This window comes from Mustela putorius, unplaced genomic scaffold (genome assembly GCF_011764305.1).
Source record: "Mustela putorius furo isolate JIRA1106 unplaced genomic scaffold, ASM1176430v1.1 tig00000224_pilon_pilon_pilon, whole genome shotgun sequence".
NCBI classification, from domain to species: Eukaryota; Metazoa; Chordata; class Mammalia; order Carnivora; family Mustelidae; genus Mustela; species Mustela putorius.
The window spans coordinates 10129516-10146407 of record NW_025421321.1 but is presented as its reverse complement, the minus strand read 5'-3'; the positions used below and the strand labels follow the sequence as shown (position 1 = coordinate 10146407).

The 16892-nt window shown below is 43.1% G+C and overlaps 1 long non-coding RNA gene across 2 annotated transcripts in view; it reads left to right on the top strand.

The window, feature by feature from the left end:
• Positions 1-9553: 9553 nt before the first annotated feature.
• LOC123391387 overlaps positions 9554-16892 on the top strand; it is a 71958-nt gene continuing 64619 nt past the window's right edge. For both annotated transcript variants that reach the window (XR_006606080.1, XR_006606081.1), the window contains exon 1: positions 9554-9787. This is a non-coding gene — a long non-coding RNA (uncharacterized LOC123391387). The remainder of the gene's footprint in view (positions 9788-16892) is intronic.

Below are 16892 nucleotides of genomic sequence, written 5' to 3'. Positions count from 1 at the left end.
TTGCCAGGAAAACAACTGACCAGAAAGGTTCATACTTTCTCAGGACTTACACCTGCCACCACTCATGGCCCACTGGCTCTTAGGTAGGAATTTCTCCCACTTCATACTCAGAGGGGGTTATAATTGTTGCCTTGAGTTTGAACTTCTGGGCTCTAATTTCCAGAAGCTTTGGGCACTGGATCTCTGCCTGTGAGATGGAGCTAGCCAGGACTGGTGGTGGGGGTTTGTACATTCACCCACCTCATGGGGTTCCTGTGAACATTAAAAGAAATAACTCAAGTGGGGCATCAAACCTAGAACTTGGCACACAATATGTGCTCAGGCGATGTTGAGTATTACTATTATCCGTAAGGCAGATGCCCACTTCCCAGAGGGGGCATGGGCGAGACTCAGATTGGCACTCCCACAAAACTGACACTCCATGTTTTCTATGTCTCCCTGTGGACTGTGCTTTGAAGGCCGGACTTCCCTCCGTGGGGCATTTGTGGTCTTTTTATACCTGCCTCTCTGGCTTATTCCCTGGCAGTGGGGACTTTTTGGGGCAGCAGCCAGCCTGGGTTGCAGGGAGACTTCCCATTCTGACTGTGCCATGGGACACAACTCTTGGTGTCCCTGGAGCTGGAGAGACCCAGTTCAAATCCCAGTCCCACCCCTTCCAGTAGGGAGAGCTTAGAGGAATGGCTTCATCTCCCAAGTTCCACTTCCCCCTCCTTACAGGGTGACAACAGCACTAGCCTCACTGATTGCTGAGGCAAAGGAATGACTGGTGGCACATGCAGTGCTTAATTCCAGCTCCACAACCAATGGCTGCTGCTTGGGGATTCTTAAGTGGCTTTACTGGACATATGCTTGCCATTGTCATCAGCTGTGATAACTCTGCAAGGCTCCTTGCTGAGAAGAAAACAAAAGGAAGTCCTTGAGAGAAACCAAGATCAGAAAGAAAGTCATGGGATTATCTTCAGAAGGTTTTCCATAACCCAGCCTCACCCTGAACTCTTCAGAGCCTTTCTGCATCAGCACACTAGCTTCCCCACCCTGGGGAGTTACCGCACTGTTCTGCTCACTCTCCTGCTCACATCTGCTCTTGGCTGCCTTATTTATTGCTCACTGTCCTTGTCTGCTGGGGCTAGAAGCTCCATGAGGACAGGATCCCTTTCAAAAAGAACGTCGTATATGTAGTATCTGACTTGATCTGCGCTATGTGTGATGATCTACATCACTTTGTTTATTCGTGGTACAGATGAATGGTGCCAAGAGGGAGGATGCCTTGGTTGTTGGCTCAAAGCCATGTGGCTCAAGCTTGCATTCAGGGATCCCTCCCAGTCCTTGACTAGCCTCCTGACCCAATTAGTACTTGTCATCATCACCATCATCATCTTTTGATAGGATCTATCATTTATCCCTCAAACTGGGATACTTTTAAATGTGAAATCAGGTGCTGTTGGTAATGACTCCAGGACAAAAGGTGCATCCAACTGAGACTGTCACCCTATTTATTGATCAAATACTATTTGGAAGACTGTATGCTGAGCACTTTGCCTTCCTCATGTTGAATCCATTCAACACTCTGTTAGGTAATTCTGTCTGTTCCCATTGTATGGATCAGAATACTGAGGCTTCAGAGAAGAAAGGACCTCAGCCAAGAGCTGGATCACCTGAGAGTGGCAGAAGCAGGCTGTCTGCAACCAGAGCCTTGGTCTGTGACCACATGCGGCCCTGCACTTTGTCCTGCACTCAAGCATACCAAATGTGTGGAGTAGCCACATTATACAGGCACTTGATTAGTTATAGAGGCTACACAGGTAATGGAAAACTCTGGAATCCCTTGACAGGCAGGGAGTCAGACAGTGTTCAGTGTCCTTTGTTTATCTAGCTCTGCGTGGACCTCCTGAGCTAATTCACAAATGCCAGTGTGATTCGAGGATTACAGTGCTCTTGGGCTGCAGGATGTGATTGTGGCATGGCAGCTGTCTAGCCACCGCGGGTTCAGTCTGGGAGCTGTCCATCTCTGGCTCAGATTCAGGGCTGGGGACTGGGAGGTCCTTGTCAGTGCTGTCATCCAGGGGAGCTGGAAATAGTTTAGGCATTTCTCATTCTTGTCCAAAGCAGGGATCTGTACAGTTGACATGGTGGCCCCCCGTAGGTGCTGGGTGTATGTTATCATGGATTGACAGTGTGGGCAGCTGTTTCTGCCTAGGCCATCACACAGTGAAGCCTGTGTGATCTGTGTACTCATCAGAACAAAAAGCTACTGGCCACCCTGCAGTTCTGTAGTCTACATGCTATTCCTCTGGACAGCCTTCTCCCAGCTCCTCTCATTTGCAGCTCTCCTCTCCTCCAGTAACCAGGCAACCAAGGTGACTGCTGTAAGGGCTGTGAGCTCTGCACTGGTCATGAGAACCTTGCATTTTCTGGAAATGCACTTACCCACCAAAGTGTCAGTGTCAGGGTGGACAAGCAGGAAAGAAGACACAAATAACCTAATGCAGTCCCATTTAGAAAAGGGGTGGCATATCAGTTTTCTTCACATTCATGTTTCTAAGTAACTGAAAGTCACCCAGCATGATAATTATTACTCCATTCCTGTCTTCCTGGCACAAGTTTCTAATCACTCTTCTTGGGAACTTTCTAAGAAGGGTACACTATTTTAGTCTTCATAAGGAACTTTTATAATCAAAGACACAGTCCAAAATGTCATGTGCTTTACTATTTCGTATTCCCAGCCAGTTGTGGGTAGTCTGGGCAATGGTGCTGAGCTATGGGCTGGACAGTAGGAACCTCAGCATCAATCATGACTCATTGATACAGAGCATCAAAACACACCATGTGATTTTTACATACGCCCCTCCTTCCTAATTGCCTGATGATTTTTATTAGGAGTTTCATCACCAGTAATATTAACCAACACGTATACAACACTGATTTTGTGCCAGTCCCTGTCCTAATTCCTTTGTATTTGCTAACATACTGAATACTCCTAACACCTCTGTGAGGTAGGGCTTTAGTGAGGATAACAATAGCTGCTTTAAGAAAGAGAAACAAAAACAGAACGGCTCTAGCCAGATGGAAGATTATTTCTCTCTCTTGTGACCGCCTGTGTTCCAAGTTGGAAGGCAACATGGTCAGGCTGATGGCTCCTCTACCACTGTCTCCAGGTGCCTTGTAAAAGTTGCTCTGATCCTGGCTACTTGAGCTATCAGAGGCAAAGGACAAGAGGGTCAAGGCAGACACCTGCTCTTCCAAGGCCCAATCTAGAAGCAGCACCAATCATTCCCACTTACTCAGTGGGAGATGAAGTCACACGACCATGATGCCAGGGAGGCTGGGAAACGTGGTAGAGCCCACCAGCACCTGCCACTCCACAATTCTGCCATTACAAAAAAGGGGGAGCAGCCAGGGACTTCCGCCACAGAGAGCCGCTATCTTGACCTTTTACAGAAGAGGAAACTGAGGGACAGAACGATGAAGAAACTCCTCCGAGAGCACGGATAATCAGTGTGAAGCTGGGATTCATATTTGGGTTGTCTGGCTTTTAGTCTGTGCTTTTAATCATTATGCTGTATTAAACTTCTATTATAATATTAGTTTTAACAATACAGATCTTCAAATTTGACGACTCAAAATTCTTCTACCCCAATGCATCAAAGCCACTCATTTGTCAGTAAGGTACCTTGGGATATCTGACAACAGATTGGAGAACTACATAGCACCCAGACTCTTCAGTCCAGAGTAAGAGCCAGGACTTGACATTCAGAGCCCTGATGGGCTTCTAGGGAGCAGACAGACAAGGGTCTCCTGAGAGACTCGCCAGTGGGCAAGGCTTGCTCCCCAAGGACTGGGAGGGGACCTGCTGCTCAAAGCTTGCTATAGAACATCATCTCCTTCTCCCTCAGCTCTGGCCAGCAGCACTCATTCCTGATGCTTTAAGTGACTTTATTGCTGCAGCACGAACTGCTGAGAGTCACGAAAGAAACGACAGCGTCTCTCGAAGTTGCACAGTTAACACATCCTTCAGCAAGGTCCCTGCTCTGGGGGGCATCTGCTTTCCTTGGCAGAATTTTCAGAGATTCTTTGCATCTTAAAGAACTCATAGTGCTCTCATCAACTTCATCTCATCGCGGTCTTGTTTTGTGTTTCTCTTTTTTACCTTTGTATACCACCATTTGTATGGGATTAGGAGATGGAGAAACTGGGAAGTCAGAAAAGCAAAATAGTAATTTACAGTTATAAAGGCATTTCCTATGTGGCCCCTGGAGGTAGGCAGATTTCATTTAGGCCCATGGTCAGCAGGGGAGAGGAGGCCATTTGAAGTTCAGAGTCAGCCATAGATCACTGGGAGGAGTGGTAGGTTTGCCCTTCCCAATTCTGGCCCCTTCACCCAGAACACACTACCTCAAAGTCTCTGGATTGATGACAGTGTTCTTCTAAATTGGTTAGTTTTTCCTGTTAGGGGCTGGCAGGGCCAGCAGAGTAGATGGGCTGGATTAGTTTTAAGCAAACATCCTGATCCAGTGATTTGTAACTTTTAAGAGGTTAAGAAACCAGTATTCCAGCCGAGTCAAGGACTTCCATGTTCACACACCTAGGCAGTCCCATATACACTTTTGGAAGTTCCCAGACATGCTGAAACCCATCCAGGGTGTTTCCTATGTAAGGACTGGGATTTCTCTCCTAAATTTCTCCACTTAATTTATTTGTTAATCACACCTATGAAAGTGGATCAACTCAAATTTTTATCAGTAAGAGAACAGTTAAGTAAATCTGGGAAAATCCATGGAATGTAATACAGAAGTAAGAGATAGTTATTATATATAACAATATGGAAAAAATCTCCCAGACAGTAAAGTTCAAAAAGGAAAATAAAAAACAAGTTCATTTAATTGAAATACATATATTGAGAATCTCCTACATGCTGGTGCTGTCGTAAGGAACCAAACCAAAGTCCCCCTCCTGGGAGTCTATGCCCCTTGTGCCATGATTGGAAGTGGGACCAAGAGGTGCAGTAGGTGAGCCACACAGGGCCATTTGGATCAGTTCTGAGAATGGCAGGGAGGATTTTGAGCTGGGACATGACATGATTGCTTTTACTTTTTAAAAGCTCAGTCTAGTGTGAAAAGCCTTGCTTCTGGAGGTGGCTGAAGCAGGGTGAGCAGGTTAGGAGGCCTCTGTAATAGTTGAGGCAAGGCTTTGTTGTGGCCCCACCATGGGGGTGGGGGTTGGGTGAGAAGTGAGAGGTTCTTGAGAGCAGTGACCCTGGGATTTGTTGACAGTTCGGATTATGGAAGGAAAAGAGGAACCAAGGAGGAATCCCAGTCTGTGACTAGTAAGTGGTAGATAGACTAGGAGAGTCGCAGTTTCAGGAGGGGCAAAATCAAGGGTTCTGCCTTGGACGAGTTTGCAGCGACTGTCAGAGGTCCCGGCTGAGATGTCAGGTGGGCAGTGGTGGTCCAGCTTCGGGCTTGAGAAACATACTGAGAACCTTCATCTTCTAAGTGCTATGAAGTGCTGTAGGACCGGGAGAGATCAAAGAGGTAGATAAGTGGTCCCAGATGGAGCCAGGGACCCTCCCTCATTCCGAGGTCACTCATTAAGGAGAACCCAGCATGTGAGGTGGAAAAGGACCAGTGAGCAGTGAGGTAGAAGGAGAGCTCAAAGTGGTCAGGTGCTGGAAACCAAGGGGAGAAAGGGCTTCAAGAAGAGGGAGTGACCAATTCTAACAAATTCTGCTGATGCCATTTATGTAAGATTATAGCCATATTATCTTATGTATGTGTAAATTCATGGAGAGTTCCAGAAGAATACATACTACAGGATTAAGGATTGGGATTGGAGGAGGAAGTAAAGGAAACTTTTTTCTCCTATATTAGGTGTCTATCAGTTACTTGCATCATTCCAAAAGAACAGTAAGTTTAAAAGGAGGAGAATACCTCCCATGGAGAGGGTCTCTCCCTGCTTGGGCTTCCTGTCTTGTACATCCCTTCTGTAAGGAGGGCTCACTGTGCCCAGTCTCACCTTCTGCCCTTGCTGTGGGAGGGCTTGCCCTCCATCATCAGGCCGGCAAACCCCCCTGCCCCCCCCAACATGGGGTTACTTGGTTGTCCAGCCCTTTCAGCCTGTCCCCATTTTGCATTGCATGGGGCCTTACTCCCCTGGCAGCTGTCTTCTTCCAAACCAGTTCAGACAGGCAGGGAAAAGTAATTCCTCAATTGGTTGCAGCTCTTTGTGAATTTATAAATAATACGTGACGCTGTGACATTTGCAACAGACTGCCACATTGATTTGGTTTTGTCTGTGGCGGTGGTTTTATCAATGAGCTTTTTCCTGAGCAATTTCAGACTCTGTTTTGTGCAGATGATTGAAGACATTCTGGAAATTTCTTTTTTTTTTGAATGATCCATTCCACCCAGACATCCCAACCCTTTGAGAAAAAACAAATACAACACTCTCTCTCTCTCTCTCTCTCTCTCTCTCACACACACACACACACACACACACACACTTTCAATCTCTGTCAAGCTGAGTATCTCAGAGTAAATGAGCCAATTTGTTTTCATTTAAATATGTAAGTAGGAGAGGCAAGTCTAATGGACATGCATGAGAGAATGCAGAGCTGTAAGCTGGAAAGAAAATGCAGATGAATTTGTCACATGCCTCATGATAAATGATGTTTGTGCAATTAAACAGAGCCCGCCTGGAGGCCGTGAACACCTCGGGGCATCGCATTTTTATCTGCAGGGCCGTTACCCTCCTGTTTCCTGTCACAGAATCTAAACATCACAACTCCTTGGAGGAGGGGCACCTTGACTGCAAGGATGCTAAGTTACACCAAGCAGTACAGAAAAGTAGGTCAGTGGGTCACCTGTGCCAGCCTGAACAGAAGGAAAGCGTGACCCCTGTGAGGCCTAGGGCTCCCAGAGCCCGGGCAGCAGCTGGTGGAAACCCTGGATCAAGGGCGGTGCATGCAAGGGAGCTGCATTGCAGGGAGCAGGAAGACCCTAGGAAAACCAGAGGAAAGTTAGTATTCAGTGTAGACACAGGAAGAGTGAAAGATGGGACAGAAAGAATCCAGAGGCCTATGGCACAGAAAAGGAGTGCCATGGATGTTTGGTGCCCAGAACAGTGGAGCTACAAGAGCTGGTGTCCTTCCCCTCCGACCCAACAAACCCCGAGTCTGGTGCCGCATGTCCCTTGGTCTTCCCATTGCTCAGCCACACTGGTGGCTTCTTCTGGACATGGCTTCTGGTATCTTCATCATCCTGGTGACTTTCTGTTCTGACTGTGCCTCTTTTCTGTTTCCCAAGTGTGCCTTGTACATCCAAAGGACCCAGAAGCATTTTCCTATCTAGTTAGTACTCTTCCAACACTAGGAGCATGGATTTTTATTTTACAAAACAAACTGAGAACATTAAAACTCCAGAATGGGGTTTGGATCAAAACAATGTTAGCAGTTTTGATGATTCTTCAGCACAGGTTGAGAAAGACTGGCAGAGTCCCAGCAGCTAGAGAGTTGTGGCTCTGAGGAAGGGGATGGTCTCCAGGCACCAAGGCCAGCAGAGGGACACAGGAGGGCCGGAACTGCCCTGGGCCTCAGAGGCTGTTCAGGGGCAGGGAGACCTTCCCTGTGTGCAGGCTATAGCCTTGACTTCTACTTTGATGCATCTCAGAGCCACCTTTTTTAAAAAAATTTATTTATTTGACAGACATAGATCAGAGAGCGAGGAAGAAGCAGGCTCCCTGCTGAGCACAGAGCCTGATGTGGGACTCGATCCCAGGACCCTGGGATCATGACCTGAGCTGAAGGCAGAGGCTTAACCCACTGAGCCACCCAGGCGCCCCTCAGAGCTACCTTTTGATCAACAGCAGAGTCTCTAGACCTGGGACTTTGGCTAAGAGGAAAAATGGAGCTGTTCTCTCTAAACCAGGAGTCTCCCTTCACACCTAGAGAAAATCTGGGTCTCGAATCCTGTGAGACATGTTAGTCTCCACGTTAGTGGCATGGGGCTGGATGAGACCCTGGGCTCACCTCCTTATGCTCCCAGCTCAGAGAAGAGAACTCCACAGTTCCTGCTGTAAGCCCACTTGATCCCACCGACGCAGGCTGGAGTCTTCTCTGAGGACTCAGGGTTCCCCGCACTCAGTCACAAGCCCATTCACAGGTCAAACTCTGACCTAAGTGTTTCTGTGGCAGGTTATCTGACAGATCCCCCTTCATAAGGATCCTTTTCTCTACACTTGATTAAATGGCTTCTGCCCTTTTTCTAGATTTCACCTGGCAAACCTTAACCTGCCGTGTCCCCACAACTATTTCACCTATGGTTACTGCCCACACCTGGGGGACAGGTGGGCTGTGTGAGGGCCTCAGACCCCATCATGCTCCCTGTACACTGATATCAGTCAAGAAAGCAAATAAATGGCACACCTTTCCACTCTGTTATTACTCCTTCTAAAATATAACTCTTTATTACCATGTTGAGGCAAAATTTACTTGGACTTCAAACTGACATTTCTGAGAGTTCCTACCTCGGATTGTAAGCTGGGACTGATCCTCTATGTAGTTCTCTGTGCAGAGGATGACAACTCAGGGTCTGGTGGATGCTAGAAGGGAACACACCCAGCTCTGCCAAGATACAAGGTCTGACGTGGGGCTACTGGGCACAGCGAGGATTTGTACTTTGACGTGGTTTAGATTACAGGACAGTGAGCCCCTGGAAGGCATTGTCTGTATCACAGCACCCCACAAAGCTGGCTCAGAGCGGGGAGGAAAAAGATGCTTTGAGCTGCAAGATGCAATCTCTCTGCCTCCCTGAGCTTCTCCCCCGCCCCCCAGGAAATGGGGACCCTTCCTTGAGATAAGAAACAGTAACTGCATTGATATGGTTCTCACACCAAAAGTGGTGAGCTAGAGGAAAGCTGGATGTGCCTGTGCTTGAAGGGGGTGTGGTAATGATAGGTCCTCAGCAGGCCTCTCTCTGGGGCCACATCGATACTGGGGAACCCACACAAAACACTTCTTCCACAGCTTTGCAGACAGCCAAGTGCCATGGTGAGCCAGCAACAAGGAAATAAACATGGTGAGCAGGCAGGGGATCAGTGAGCTCAGGCCACACTGTCCTACTAATTGGTGAGCCCAAAGCTGATGTTAGTGTGAGTAAATCCTGCTTTAGGCAGCTGTGAATGGCACTGGGGTGACCAGGAAGCATCTGTTGGCCTCCTGAGTGAGATCCACACTTGTCTCATGCAGTCTGTAATAACATGGATCCCATTCCTCTGTCATCCATCTCCATGCAAGTCTAGCACACCACTGGATAGAAGCAGCTCAAGAGGACTTAGGTCTTGTTCATCTTTTTCCCCCCAGCTAAACAATAATAGCCAGCATTTAGAAAGCACTTACTGTATGCTAGGCTCTGTGCTAAATAGGTCACATGCATTACCTTTTGTTTCTCACACCAATTCTGGGTGGTTGATAATGTTTTCCTGATTCTAAAGACAGAACATGGGCTTCATATTACCCATTGTTAAGTGATGAAGTGAGGATTCCGATGAGACAGGCTGAGGTGGCAAGCAGGCTCCCAACCATTGTAGCCCACAGTTATTTCAGTAAACCTGTGCCTCTCTCCAGGGCACCCACCACTAACCAGGAAATCATCACTTCCAAGGTCCCAGGGCCTCATAGCAGCACTGACTGACGGCTCATACCAAAGTCTGTCTTTTCTGACAGCACTTGTAGAGACCCTCCACATGACCTGTCAGCTGCCTGGGAACAGGAACCACTGTTTAGAGATCCCAGGTCAGTGCCTTGTGTGTAGAAAATGTTCAAGTGTTCAACTGAATTCAGTGTACCCTTTTCTCGTCTAAGGTTATAGACAGGCTCTATTGGGTCCTTTGAGACTAAACAACATTGAGGGTTGAATTTGTAACCACGTTGGGCTTCGTAATAAGCCTAATAAAATACGAACCCAAGAAAGAAACGTCCTCCCAGCAGAAGCTGGATTGCAAGTCTGAGTCGCGTTTGGTGATTTTACAAGTACACATGTGAAGTGGCTCTTTGCTGGTTGCTATGAGAACCAGTGCTCGAAGTCCTATCCAACCACAGTCTCCGCAGTAGTGCGTGTCATGTGTATGTGTGACAGTGCAGAGCATGTACTGAAAGTAAATGTCAGTAAATAACAGGTGTGATTGCCCTTGGAAAAGGGAAATACCCATGACTGAGACTCTTCCAAGTATCTGTTGGTAAATGTCCTGACAATCTTCCATGCCCACCTCATCAGATGATACCATCAATTATAAGGGAATTCTGAGAAGCTACTATGTGGTGGGCTCGGTGCTAAGTGTTGTGTGAGAGAATATAAATAAAAATCCAGAGCAGGGGCGCCTGGGTGGCTCAGTCAGTTGAGCATCTGCCTTCAGCTCCGGTCATGATCCTGGGGTCCTAGGATTGAGCCCCGAATCGGGAGCCTGCTTCTCCCTCTGTCTTCCTCTCCACCTGCTTGTGCTCTCTCTCTCTCAAATATGTAAATAAAATCTTAAGAAAAAAAAAAAAAAAGAGCCAGAGCAGCTATCCTTGACATTGAGAAAATTTTAGTCCTGTTGAGAACCCCCATCCAAGAAACAGATCCTTTGCATAGTAATAGTAATAGTAATAGTAATAATTTGTAAAACTATAGTGTAAAAACACAGCTAGGAAATGGGCACTGCTCCAATTCACTGGCTTATTCAGATTTCCCAAATTTTCCTTGTATATGTGTGTGTGTGTGTATTGTCACCTAAGTGGGTTCACATATCCACAACACAGTCAAGATGTTGGTTGAATAGTTTCAACATCATAAGGATCCTGCTTGTTGCTCTTTCATAATCATACCCACTTCTATCTACCCCCAATCCCATCCTTAATCCTTGGCAGCCACTAGTCAATTCAAAAATATTATATAAGCGAAATCATACAGCATGTAACCTTTTGAGATTGGCTTCTTTTCATTCATCATAAATCACCGGAGATTCAAAGTTACTGAGTGTGTGAATAATTCATTCCTGTGTATTGCCGAGTAGTATCGTGTGGTATGGATGGACCAGTTGGTTTAACCATTCACCTATCAAAGGATATTGGGGTGAATTCCAGTTTGGGCTATAACAAATAAAGCTGCTGTGAACATTCATATGCAGGTTTCTGTGTAAATGTAAGTTTTCATTTCTCAGGGATGAAAGACAAGAATGATTGCTGAGTCCCATGAAGTTGCATGTTTAGTTTTAAAAGAAACAGTCAAACTGGTTTTCAGAGTGGTTATACTATTTGACAAGTAAGGCATGAGAGATCCATTTTTTCCTCTCCCTTTCCTGCTTTTGGTATTGTCACTATTTGTTTTTAAGATTTAGTTATTTACTTTAGAGAGAGAAAGTGAGAGAGCATGTGCAGGGAGTTTGGGAGGGGCAGAGGAAAGAAACTCAGTGAACTCCCCGCCAAGTGGAGAGCCCAACGCAGAACTCGATCTTATGACACCCTGAGATCATGTCCCCGAGAAAATGACCTGAGCCAAAATCAAGAGTCTGATGCTTAACTGACTGAGCCACCCAGGAACCCCTTATTAACTATTTTTTATTGCAGTCATTAGGATATATGTAAAGTGGTATCTTACTGTTTGTTTGTGTTTTTTTTTTTTTAAGATTTTATTTATTTACTTATTTGACAGAGATAGAGATCACAAGTAGGCAGAGAGGCAGGCAGAGAGAGAGGGGAAAGCAGGCTCCCTTCTGAACAGAGAGCCCAATGCGGGGTTCCATCCCAGGACCCTGAGATCATGACCTGAGCCAAAAGCAGAACCCACTGAGACACCCAGGCACCCCTAGTATCTTATTATTTTTAATTGGCATTTTCCTCATGGCTAATGACATTGTACATCTTTTCATGTGCCTATTTACTATCTGTAGATCCTCTTTGGTGAAATGTCTGTACACGTGTTTTGCCCATTTTGTAATTGGATTTTTTGGTGTTTGATATTGAGTTTTGTGCCTTCTTTATGAAGCGTAGATACTAGTCCTTTGTCAAATATATGGTCTGTAATATTTTCTTCCAGTCTGTAGCTTGGTTTTTCACCTTGTGAACATGAGTTGCCACAGAGCAAAGGTATTTAATTTTGATGAGGACCAGCTTGCCAATTTTTCTCTTTGTGCATCATGCTTTTGGTATCGACTCTAAGAACACTTTGCATAGTTCCCGTTCCTGAAGACTTTTTCATACAGTATTTTTTAAGTTTATAGTTGTGCATTTTACCTCCTAAATCCATAATCCATTTTGAATTAATTTTGTATAAGGCGTGAGGTTTATCTCATGGTCCATTTCTTTTGACCTACAAATGTTCAGTTGCTCCAATACCATTTATTGAAAAGGCTGTCCTTCCTCTATTGGGTTGCTGTCACATCTTGTCAAAAATTAATTGGCCATATTTGTGTGGGTCTATTTCTGAGTTTGCTATTTTTCCTTTGATCTATGCATTTAGCCCTCTGTCACTACCATGCTAATTTGACTACGGTAGTTCTACACAGGCTTTAATAGTGGGTAGAAGGATTCCTCCCACTTTATTGTTCTTTGTCAGGATTTTTTTTTAGCTATTCTAGGGCCTGTGCTTTACCATGTAGTTTTAGAATAAGGTTGTCTATTTCTATAGAAAATCTTGCTTGGATTTTGTTCGCAATTGCATTAAACCTATAGATCAATTTAGGGAGAATTGACATCTTTACTATGTTGAGTGTTCCAATCCATAAACACAGTATGGCTTGCCATATATTCAGGTCTTTATTTCTTTCATCACATTTTATAATTTTCAGCATAGAGATCCAGTACATGTTTTGTTAAATGTATGCATAAGAATTTCATTTTCTTTGGCATGACTATAAATAGTATTATGTTTTTTATTTTGATTTCTACATGTTCATTATATATAGAAATACAATTCATTTTCTTTGTTGATTTTGTATTTTGTGAGCTTACTGAGCTCACTTAGTAGTTCTAGAAGGTTTTTCATAGGTTCCTGGGGAAAGTATTCAGTCTTTCCTTATTAAGTATAAGATTGGTTGTAATTTTTCTGTTGTTGAAATTCTTTGTCAAGTTGAGGTTATTTCTTTTAATTCCTAACTTGCTGAGATTTTTATTATGAATCATTTTGGATTGTATCAAATGTTTTTTGTGTGTGCCAACCGATATGATTATATGGTATTTCTATATTAGCTTATTGAAATGAAACCTAACATTGAATGATTTTTTGAATGTTCAATCAGACTTGCATACCTGAAAGAAATCCCACTTGTTTATGTTGTATAATTCTTTTCAAACTTTATTGGATGAGGTTTGTGAATATTTTGTTGAGGTTTTAACATCTAATTTCACAAGAGTTTTGGTCTGTTATTTTCTTTGTATTGTTTTTTCTGGTTTAAGTATTCGGTTAACATTGGCCTTGTAAAATGAGTTGAGACATGTTCCTTCTTATTCTGCTTACTGGAGGAGATTGTTTAAAACTGGTGTTAATTCTTTAAGTGTTTGGAAGAATTCTGTAGTGGCTTAGAGATTTCTTTTGTGGACACTTTTCAGTTATTAACTTGATTTCTGTAATAGAGAGTTATTCTGATTATCTACTTTATCTTGGTTGATGTGATAGTTTGTGGTTTTTGAAGAATTAGTCTATTTCTTTGAAGTTATCAAATATATGGATTTAATGTTATTCCAAATATTCCCTTATTACCTTTTTAATGGATGCAGGATTTGGAGTGGTATACCCCATTTCATTTTTAATATTGACGGTATGTCTTTCATTTTATTTTTTCCAGTCTTGTTAGAGATTTATTAACTTGTTAAAAACAATCTAAATTTCATTAATCTCTACTCCTTTATTTCTTTTGTTTTCTTTGGGTTTATTTTGCTTTTCTCTTTTAGTTTCTTGAAGTAGGAACTTAGATTATTGATTTTTAGACCTTCCTCTTCTCTAATGTGAGCATTTAGGGCCATAAATGTCTTCACATTATTCCTTTAGTTGCATCCCATGAATTTTGATATGCTGTATTTTTGTTTTCATTCAGTTCTATGTATTTTTTAAAAATTTCCCTTTAGAGTCCTTTGACCCATGAGTTTTTTGTAATTGTGTTGTTAATTTTCCACTTACTTAATTGTTTTTCTGTTGTTGATTTCTTATTTCTTTGGGGCCAGAGACCACAATATGATTTTGTTGAGGTTTGTTGTATGACCTGTGACATAGTCTACCTTGGTGAGTGTTCCATGGGCACTGGAAAAAAATGTTTAGTTCAGTGCAGCTTGGTGGAGTTTACTGTATATGCCAAATAGATCCTGTTGTTTGATTGTGTTAGATCTTCTGTATCATTGCTGATTTTCCATCCAGCAGTTAGTTCAATTTCTGAGAGGGAAGTGTTGAAGTCTTTAGCTCTAATCATGGATTTTTCTATTTTCCCTATCAGCTCTATCAGTTTTTGCTTCATGTATTTTGAGATTCGGTTGTTTGGTGCATTCACATTTAGGACTGTTATATCGTCTTTATGGATTGACTCCTTTACCTTTATGTAATGTTCCTCTTTAGTTTTTGTGATTTTCTTTGCTCTGGAGTCTTCTTTATTGGATATTAAAATAAAATCAGTCCTGATTTTTTTAAAAAAATTGTTTTTATGGTTTATTTTCCCCATCTTTTACTTTTAACCTATCTGTGTCACTGAATTTGAGATGAGTTTTTATGTAAACTGTTGGGTTATTTTTACTTTTATTTATTTATTATTTTTTTAAAAAAGATTTTATTTATTTATTTGACAGAGAGAAATCACAAGTAGATGGAGAGGCAGGCAGAGAGAGAGAGAGAGGGAAGCAGGCTCCCTGCCAAGCAGAGAGCCCAATGCGGGACTTGATCCCAGGACGCTGAGATCATGACCTGAGCTGAAGGCAGCGGCTTAACCCACTGAGCCACCCAGGCACCCCGTGATTCTATCCTTTTTCATCTCCATTCAATATTGAGCACATCCAGTAAGGTTTTTCTGATTTTTGACATTGTGTTTTTAGGTCTGCAATTTTTATTTGGTTCTTCTTCTTCTTTTTTTAATAGCTTCTGTTTCTTTGCTCAGATTTTTTTCATCTATTTCAAGAGAATTTGTTATCAATTATTAAAGCATTTTTATAATGGCTACTTTAGAAATCTTATCAATAATTCCAATACCTGATTCATCTCAGTGTGGGTGCTAGTTGCTTTGTCTTTCCTCACTGAAGATGTGATTTTTTGTTTGTTTGTTTGTTCTTGGTCTGACAGGTGATTTTTTTTTTTAATTTAATTCTATCTTGGAAACTTTGTCTATTCTATTAGGAGACTGGGTCCTATTTTTTTTCATATTAGTTATATACCCTGTTTAGGTTTAGTATGTGTGTCTTGCCTTGCTTTTGTAGGATCTTTTGTAGGGTCTTCAGTCTTTGATCTGCCTGTCTTATCTGGTGCTGTTGAGCTCCAGCTGGTTCCTGCTGCTACTTCTGCTGCTGCTGCTGCCTGAGGACATAGAAAGGCTTTTGCCAGGCCTGGATGTTGGGTTTCTTTTAGTGAGGAGTGTTCTACATACTGCTACTTCCTAGATACCTTGGTATTTCTGGGCAGGGCATGCAATTCTCTTTGAGAGCAAAAGAGTGGAGAAAAAGGGAAGATGACCCAGGACCAAGCCCCAAGGGAACCCCAACATGTAAACATTGTGTACTGGAGGAGTTTCTGGTGATCCAGAAGGAGGAACACAGTAGTAGAGGTGCTGGGAGTATAATATCCCAGAAATAAGAGAGAAAAGTGTTTCCAGGAGAGAGGGGCCAAGCTGTACCAAAAGCTCTTGAAAAGTATGCAAGTATGAACACTGAAAAGTTTTCACTGGATTGGGCTGTATAGTTCTATGGTGGTCATTGGCTGAGGCAATTTTGATGGGGTGATGCTGTGATGGCTTGAATAAAGCAGTTTGAAGATTTTGATATTCTATCTAGTTAAGGCTGCCACAGTAGCACTGCAAGGCTTCCGGCATGGCAAGTGAGAAGAGAATGATGCCTGGAAATCATTGCCTGAAGATAGGAAGAAGAGATAATGCAACTGTAGGAGAGAAAAAAAAAAAAAAAAAAAAAAGGAGCAGTAAGAGACTGCAACCATTTGCATTAAAATCAACCTCTGTGTGCTCTCCAGTCCCATTGTCTTCTACAGTCATATTTGCAGGCCCTGGCCTGACTCCATCCTCCAGTTCTGAGTCAATCCCTCCTGCTGTTGTCTTCATATTTGTAGCATTCCTGCAGCCCTTACACCCCTGCCTATGGATTTACCACTTGATTACATATTGCTCCATGCTCTGACTTGCCTTCCCCCACTGAACAGTCAAGTTTTCATCTTGCCAATCAGTTAATGCAGTGTTTAGAGAATATAATAGCTACTTTTAGAAAGGAATCCTCCCCAGAATGACTTTAAAGTTCACTTCCTATTATAGAAACTGTTTTTGAGAGAGAAAAAAATCACCAATTAGGTATCCCCTGGATAACAATTTTAAGAGTTGTTGGCTATCCAAACTGACTCCCCAAAGCTCAGGTAAACTCTAAGAAGGAACAACAATCATTGTTTTTACAATTAATTAGCAGTTTTCACAGTGAACACATTAATCTTAATAAGAACATGAATAGAGTAGACTTTTATTTTATGCAGTCAGTAAATGTTACAGCCATTACCACAAACTTGTAGACACTGCACAAATACCACTTCTCAAAGACCTTCTTAAAGTGAGGTAAATGGAATGTTTATTTGGAAATGTAGGTTCTATTCTCAGATCTGCTCAATAAGATGGGTTATAAGTACTATAAATATTCTACATAATTATCTAGATTTTGTACTTCATTTGAAAAA